This window comes from Amblyomma mixtum, chromosome 3 (genome assembly GCF_055824585.1).
Source record: "Amblyomma mixtum isolate Tamu chromosome 3, ASM5582458v1, whole genome shotgun sequence".
Lineage (NCBI taxonomy): Eukaryota > Metazoa > Arthropoda > Arachnida > Ixodida > Ixodidae > Amblyomma > Amblyomma mixtum.
This window is the reverse complement of record NC_143014.1, coordinates 150697944-150706603: the sequence shown is the minus strand read 5'-3', so window position 1 is coordinate 150706603 and position 8660 is coordinate 150697944. Positions and strand designations below refer to the sequence as shown.

General features: G+C 46.4%; 1 protein-coding gene across 1 annotated transcript in view; it reads left to right on the top strand.

The window, feature by feature from the left end:
* The first annotated feature begins 1713 nt into the window (after positions 1-1713).
* LOC149352367 (ornithine decarboxylase-like) overlaps positions 1714-8660 on the top strand; it is a 91334-nt gene continuing 84387 nt past the window's right edge. Inside the window, exon 1 of the mRNA XM_089581530.1 lies at positions 1714-1951. The gene's annotated coding sequence lies outside the window, so the exon portion shown is untranslated. The remainder of the gene's footprint in view (positions 1952-8660) is intronic.

The following is an 8660-nucleotide window of genomic DNA, read 5'->3' as shown; positions in this document are numbered from 1 at the left end:
TTGACTTTGAATAAATAAATATATAAATATTGCCGCGACTGGGATTCGAACCCGCGGCGGCGCGAACAGATGAGCTTCACGAGCCACTGCACGAGAGCACTATGGTATCGCCGCTTTTTTTATTTATTGCACTATAGGCTATCGCCGCAGCTGATCACGCCTCGTGTGCAACTGCAACACATCCTCGCGCTAAGCACTGCACATGGTCGCTTTCATCAACTTCTATCGGCAGCGCGAACACATCAGATCAGCTTAACCTCAACCAGAGCTTAACCTGAGTCCAACATTGTCGCCATATGTGCCAACGACCCAGCAAACCAAAACCATGAGCTACGTTGAAACCCTACCCTTTTTTTGAATCTTTGGCTCAAGTCACGTGTTCAGTCGCACTTTCAAACATATGTCGCTGGCAGTGTCTTTTGTCACGCGGTTGATTCCTTAATAACATTGAACATTAATAAGAAAAAAATTCAAGACTCCCGTCGATTCATCTGCGGATATATTGATTGTTATAAGGACATATTACATTATATGAAAGAATTTCATTCACAAAAGGTTTCCCGCTCAAAAATGATTTGGTCCAGAATTGTTGGGCACCTTCCGAGGCGTTGGCACCCAAGGTAATCAAGCAGCACCACGGGTTGTACGCGGCAGAAGCCGTGCCTAAGCTCCGGAAACAGTTGTTCTCCCAAGTTACTTCAATCCGCACTGGAAGAAAGATGCGCTGGCGGTGCCATGCTCTTGCCCTTTACGGTGTGATTAGAGACGACCACAAAACGATGAAACCGAAACTTTCTCGGAATATCAACGGACCGCCTTCCCGTCAGCAAGAAGACGTTTTTAGTGCGGGCCAGCTTTGCGAAGCAATGTCGGTAGAGAAGCAGGCCTTTTCATGATTATATAAGCAATGGCAAATGATATACGTCACAATGAATAAATTTATAAGTTAGCTATGAAGACTAAGTAGCATTGCGTATCACAGCGAAGTTATGCCGTTGCAGCGTCTTTCCATTTTTACTGTGGCCACTTAGTTATCCCTCGTCTTTCCAGCGCTCATAAAACACGCGGACAGAAGGAGAGTAACGCTAAGTCATAGTGTTACAAACCACCAACTATTCCAGCTGTCTACGCTTAGCAGTTACGCCGTCGTTGATTTTCACGTGTCTCAGGTGCATTTCATTATCCGCAATTTATGAGAGGAAATGTAGTGGTCACGCTAGTATTTTAGACTATACCAAGAGTGCAAAACATACCATTCTATTAAAGCCGCCGCGGTGGCTCAGTGCTTATGGTGCTCGGCTGCTGACTCGAAAGGCACAGGTTCAATTCCGGCTGCGGCTGTCGCATTTCGATGGTGGCAAAATGCTAGGCACCCGTGTACCGTACGATGGATAAAAAAGTCAAAGTGGAAGAAATTATCCGAAGCCCGCCCCTACGGTGTCCCCCATACTCGTTTTGGGACGTTAAAGCCCATAAACCAGTATATCAAGGCATGGTTGAAAGGAGGGCTCTCGAATATAGGAACCCAAGATGTTTTGTTTTCCTCCTCGATCGCACCACCGTAACACACAAGAGAACGCATTTTATGGCCGCTCCCTTAGCGCTTTCTCACACCACCGGCGTGCGCTTAGAGGCATGAGCGTGGGCGCTCATGCCTCATGCCATAGAAATGCGGAGCTCTGTGAAAGCCACGCGTGGCATGCGTATTTGCGAGGAGTGTTATCAGCCAAACGTCCACCTCTAATCCTTGAGATTGTGGTCGCTCGTTTATCGTGACCTAAGCGGTTGGCAGCAGCATTTTTTGAGGCGAGCAGTAGGAAAACTGCAGCGCCTCCTGGGCAGTGCAGGCTCCCTGTAACAAAAGCTAGGCCCAAAGAGTCGCGCTCACGTTTCTTGTTATCGCGCCAGGTATCCTGACCGGGCTGGAGGCTGGACGCAAGCAACGCCCTAGGTAAGCCCTCTGCAACGCTTCGTCAGCACAGTTGTACAGCGCTGCGCTCTCGACCTAATGCCTTTAACCGCATGTCAGTTGCACACACTGCCGCCGCTTTAAAGCGCGTCGTTTCCATTTCAGTAATATGACACCCAGCTGTTGAAGGAATGAGCGCTTGTGCTTCGAGATGGCTGTATTTGGTCGTAAAATGGCATGGCTGTAGAATGGCTCGGATTTTATTGATCTTACTAAACATTGCGACACAATTAATGATACTGTTTTCGAATTTAGTAGCTATAGTCATAGCTGGCCCAGCACTAATATTATTACGAAGCTATCTGCAAATTAGGTATAAGGTAATTAAAATTTGGAATGTTCTTTCCGAAGCTAAAGTTGCTAATTAGGGGCACCACAAGGTTCCATTCTCAGACCTTAATATTTTTTATTTACATTAATTATTTGCCTGTCTGCCTAACGTCCTCACATTGCATTATTGTACGCAGACGACACGACTATTATTAACTGATAAAAATATTTGCTCCTTGGGTTGTTTCGTCTCCATAAACTCATGGGTTATGGGGATTTAACGTCTGAAAGCAACTGAGGCTATGAGGGATGCCGTAGTGAAGGGCTCCGAAAATCTCGACCACCTGTGGTACTTTAACGTGCACTGACGTCGCACAGCACACGGGCCTCTAGAATTTCGCCTCCACCGAAATTCGACCGCCGCGGCCGGGATCGAACCCGCGTCTTTCGGGTCAGCAGCCGAGCACCATAACCACTTAGCCACTGCGGTGGCTCGGCTTCTGAACTAAATATATTGAGTTAGCTAAGGTTACAAAGAGGTGTAATAACATTGCTTTTGGAGATTAAACCCCAATAAACCAACCAACCTTGTAAATAATTCTTCCAAAACCAAGTTTACTGTCTTCAATTCACCTTAGAAATCATCTTGTTTAGTTCCATCAATAAACCTTGATTCTTATGCAATCCCTGCTAGCACTAATGGCTCCTTTTTAGGAGCTGAATGTGACCGCAGCCCCAAGTTTCATTGTCATGTCGCTAATAGCAAAACTAAAATTGCCTACGGCATTCGGCTACAAGTTAAAACCCGTCAGTACTTTAACCGTGCAACAATTCTCTCGCTTTCTCACATTTTTATATATTCACCCATTAACTACTGCATAATGTGTTGGGAGAATGTACACAATATTCACCATAGTTCACTTCAAACTGTGAAACGCTATCAGAATAGCTACAACAAGTCTTACAATACTAACAGTATGCCGTTACTACACACTAACACCATTTTGTCGGTAAGCGAGACTATAAAATGTAGCTAGGCTCATTTATCTTCAAGTTATTGAATAATCAAGCACCTTTGTGAACAATTCCAAGAACATGTCTGGTAAACACTAGTGTGACTAGATTTGCACTGAACATTTATTTCATTTTGCCTGTAGCACGTACCAATTATGACAAACAAAAGATTTTTTTTCAACTTTCTCCTTTGGAATACACTATCGCCATGCATAAAAACATCGCGTTCAATATCCGTATTCAAAAACAACTAAATAATTATCTTTTAACAGGACATAATAATATTGACTGCTTTTCCGCTTTACTATTAAGAATACTCACTATTACTGGCTTTGTGTTTCTTTATCGATGCTTTTATGTTGCTCCTAAACTTTTTTTGGATGTTTATATTCTTGTGGGTCTATTTGAATTTTCTAGATCTATTCCCTTTAGTCTGTTGGGCTCTCATTTTCTTTTTGTGTGTGTAATTTCTTTAATTTGATCTTTACGTTTGTATATAGTTTACTACCTTAGATTTATTACCACTTCTAAGCACCCAAGTTTCTTCTGTTCATTGAGTACGCTCCAATATTTTTGCTGTTCTCCTGTTCCTTTATTTATGAATGCAATGCGGTGTTGCTCGTTGTCGCAGTAAATGCTCATTTACAAATAACATGAGATCCCGATACCTCATTTACTCTGGCACCGCTATCTGCATATTGATTTTTTGAAACCACTTAGAATACATTACAAATTTCAAATCTTTCTACATATTAATAGACCGTTAAAAACTGTCATTGCCATCAAAAGTTGCTTCTCAGCTAAGTCTCGAGACAAACTCAACTCATTCAAGTTAATGACGTCCACTTCGACACGGCCTCATTTTTTTTTAGCCATGCATTGTTAAATATAAGGCTGTTCAACCAGACTGAAAAGTGCTGTATTAATGTTAATCACCAAAGGTGCCTTCGCACACACAAAAACAAAATGTCCAGCACTTGGCCTGTGCCTCAGAAGCAGTACCGCCGTAGTTACCAGCAGCCGGCCTTTCAGGAAAAAATTGTGACGGTTAAGCTCGTTGCTTGAAACGAATATTTCAGCGAGAAGCTGACGCCAGTGCTCGGTCTGGCCCCGAAGTCTACCTACCCCGTTCACGCTCGGCTTCACGCACTGCTGGGTCTTGTCGCCGGTCAAGTTTTCGCACTTCGCAGGAAACTCGTTACTTTCGGCTTCGACTACTTCAGTGCACCTTATGAGTGAAGAACTCACGTTTAAAAACGAATAATTCCTGCCCGTGAACCTTTCGTGTTTTGGGTTTTACCACGCACAATAATGTGCGAAAATCAGCTTAAGTCATTAGCGATGACGCGTTTTCACTCCTCCCCTTCCTATTTCTCCCCAAACACACAATTTTCTTCTAGCCCCGCCGCGGTGGCTCAGTGGTTACGGCGCTCGGCTGCTAGCCCGAAAGACGCGGGTTCGATCCCGGCCGCAGCGGCTGAATTTCGATGGAGGCGAAATTCTAGAGGCCCGTGTACTGTGCGATGTCAGTGCACGTTAAAGAACCCCAGGTGGTCGAAATTTCCGGAGCCCTTCACTACGGCGTCTCTCATAGCCTGAGTCGCTTTGGGACGTTAAACCTGAACAAACCAAACCAAACCAATTTTCTTCTACTTCGGACGCCGAGAGCAGATGCACATGCGCATGCTGTGAGGCTGCGGCGTAGACCGCATTGTCTAAGGTATCGGGAAACGAAGTTCTGCATTTACGACGGCAGTGTCTCGAATTCCACTCGGCCATTAGGTTTTGCTTCTGCGTCGCTCTTCGGAGTGACAGGCTATCTATCGTCCACTTAGCAGAACAGCGTTATCACAGCTTCTCGCTCTAAGAATTACTCAGTGATAAATCGGTATTTTTCTCTGACGTACATCGCATACGCCACCCTTGCCAACATTGCAAAAATAAAGCTTTATTCTACCCGCATCAATACATGTTTGTTGTCAAAGAAAACAGTGAAAAAAAACGTAGAAACTCGCCCAGCAACATACATTAAAACGTTTATTCACTCAATCGTCAGCAAAGTTCCGGCAGCCGATCATTCAAAAAACAGCACGTCATCACATCACGCGAAATCATAGCGCCAGCTTCTGACAAATTATGTATGCACGCAAATACATGGCAAAACACAAGCTACGGAACACGCGACATTTTTTTTCTCTGTCGATTCGTCAAGTGATCGGGGACTGCTGCCCCGGAAAAGGGAACCGTAGTTGCCAATGGGAAACAGAATTAGCGCTCGCTATCTACTACACATTTCATCGTTCATTACCGTGTCAGTCTGCCTAAAATGTAGTAGAGTATGGTATGCAAGCTCTAACGTCCTACACTTGCATGGCGGCTATGATAGAGGCCACAGTGCAGCGCTTCGAATAATTTATAGCCGTTGGGGCTCTTCAACGTCCACTCGCATCACACAACACATGGGCGTTTCTGCACTGCGTCTCCATCGAAATGCAGCCGCCGTAGTGGTGATTCTACCCCGTGTGCGTGGGCTCAAGCAGCCAAAATTTGCCACCATTGGTACCGTTTCCTATAAGACACTGTTGATGTTGCTAATTAGATCTCCCTTTCGCAGCCTTATTACGCAGTCAGTAATTAAGGATTTGATGCTTTTTCCTGACCTTTCAGAGGCAGAAAACCGAGATCGTAGGGAGAAATGCGTATCTTGTACATTCCAGTAATTTCTTGACGTCATCCGTCTGTCACGTCTATCACCCCTGCAGCCAGAGAGGTAGCTTTCATTATCTGAAAGGAGTGGTTACGGCGCTCGGCTGCTGACCCGAAAGACGCGGGTTCGGCTGCGGTGGCCGCGGCGGCCGAATTTCAATGGAGGCGAAATTCTGGAGGCCCGTGTGCTGTGCGATGTCAGTGCACGTTAAAGAACCCCAGGCGGTCGAAATTTCCGGAGCCCTCCACTACGGCGTCTCTCATAGCCTTAGTCGCTTTGGGACGTTAAACCCCATAAACCAAACCAAACCAAATTAATCCGGAGCCCTTCCCTACAGCCGCCGCGGTGGCTCAGCGGCTATGGTGCTCGGCTGCTGACCCGAAAGACGCGGGTTCGATCCCGGCCGCGGCGGCTAGAATTTCTTTGGAGGAGAAATTCGAGAGGCCCGTGTACTGTGCGATGTCAGTGCACGTTAAAGAACCCCAGGCGGTCGAAATTTCCGGAGCCCTCCACTACGGCGTCTCTCATAGCCTTAGTCGCTTTGGGACGTTAAACCCCATAAACCAAACCAAACCAAATTAATCCGGAGCCCTTCCCTACAGCCGCCGCGGTGGCTCAGCGGCTATGGTGCTCGGCTGCTGACCCGAAAGACGCGGGTTCGATCCCGGCCGCGGCGGCTAGAATTTCTTTGGAGGAGAAATTCGAGAGGCCCGTGTACTGTGCGATGTCAGTGCACGTTAAAGAACCCCAGGTGGTCGAAATTTCCGGAGCCCTTCACTACGGCGTCTCTCATAGCCTTAGTCGCTTTGGGACATTAAACCCCTTAAACCAACCAACCCTTCCCTACACGGCGTCCCTCATAGCCTAAGTCGCTTTGGGACTTAAACCCCAATAAACCAAACCAAACCATTATCTGAAAAAGCACAAACATAATCAATGCTTGTGCGAATACAGATTTCAGAGTGACTCAAATTTTTATTCTTTGCACAAACCGTTCGAGGTAAGAACGTATTGGGACAGATGGGGGCTATAATGATAGGAAGGTTGCTTAGGTAGGCCGGAAGAATGTGACTGGGATCAGCTATTCGACATCAGCGGAAAGGGAAGGAGAAAACTGGAAAAGGAAATGATTTAGATTACAGGTGATGACGTCATAATACAATGAGCTCCTTGCCGTGTCAGAGACAATGCACATGTCACACGCACACAGGCCAGCACACATGTATCTCACGCGGCGTTAAACGTGCGGGAAAAGCATTCGTGTACAGGCGCATCATGCGTAACCAAGCTGATGCACATGCTAAAATGAGATCAAGTGTCATGAGTTTGAAATGTTTGCCTGCTGTGTTTTTTTTACTGTTTCCAAGCAATTAAATGTCGCTCGATCTTGCCTTTCACCCAGCACAGCGTATTTAGCAACCAACTGTTCTTGGTATACCATATTTTACCACTCGTACTTTTTGTGCACATTTTGTGCCTTTTTCTACATCGGCTTCCTGCGTGAGGTGAGCTCAACAGATCTACTTGAGTAACGAGATCCCATAGGGCAGATTGCAGACAGTGCACATTCCAGGGCCACGTGACTAACCACTTTGTTAAAAAGAACAAGTTAACCTGATAGTTGCGAGAATTCTTTGATAATACCAATTGAGAAACTGCCATGCTGGCGCCACCCGTCAGCTGGGCTGCCAGCTACCGGTGGCGCCCTGCAACTTTTAGTGCGAAAGTATTATAATCATTCTACTGCGCAACATCTAAAGGTGCACGAGAAGACTCTCAAGGTACCTGAACAAATAAAATAAATACCGTCGCGACTGGGTTTCGAACCTTCGGCGGCGCGAGGAGATCAGCTACACTGGCATCTTTTTTTTATTGTTATTTATTGCCTGAGCTTCACTGGCATCTGCACGAGCGCACTATGCTATCAACGCAGCTGATCATGCCTCGCGTTTAATTGCCACAATCTCGCGCTGTGCATTGCACGTCGTCGTCTTCATCAATTTCCATCCGTGCGTGAAAACCACTGTTTGCCTCCTGCCCGCGAAATCCGCAGATGGACGTGAAGCCTCTGTAGTCACGAAAGTAAAACAAAGGCGCATGGCTGGCTCCCTAGGTCAGTGGACACCTCAGTCGTGCTTTGAGCTACGTGGCGGTCGTGACAGAGAGATGTGCGCTGCACGCGTTGGCGTTCACAACGTTGTAGCAGAAAGGCGGCACTGGAGCAATAGGCCGCCAGCGTTCATTCTCGTTGACGTTGACAACATTGTAGACTCCGTTGATTTTGAGGAAAGGAAAGGCGCATAACTGGCTCCCTGGGTAAGTGGACACCTCAATCACGCTTGCAGGTATGTAGAAATGGTGTCCCCCTGCCAAAAACCGTGCTTTTGGACAATATTTCGTGCCTAACAATAGACACTTTTAGTTGCTGCGTACGTAGCGACATTGCGTACGCAACGCTCACTACGTTCCGTACGCTGTAAAGGACACCCCCCGTCACACTTATAGTTGGCCGTACTGCCGTACCGCCGCAGGGCAGGCGCGTAGCGCGTTGTGTTGTGTCGCCATCTAGTGACAAACACTGAAAGCGCTATAGCGCTCGGGTGAACATTTTTCAGTTTCTGACAATATGAACAGTATATTACTGTTTTTAATGGAGGAAAAAATGTATAAGGTTTAATGAAGTGCAAAAGTAGGCACATG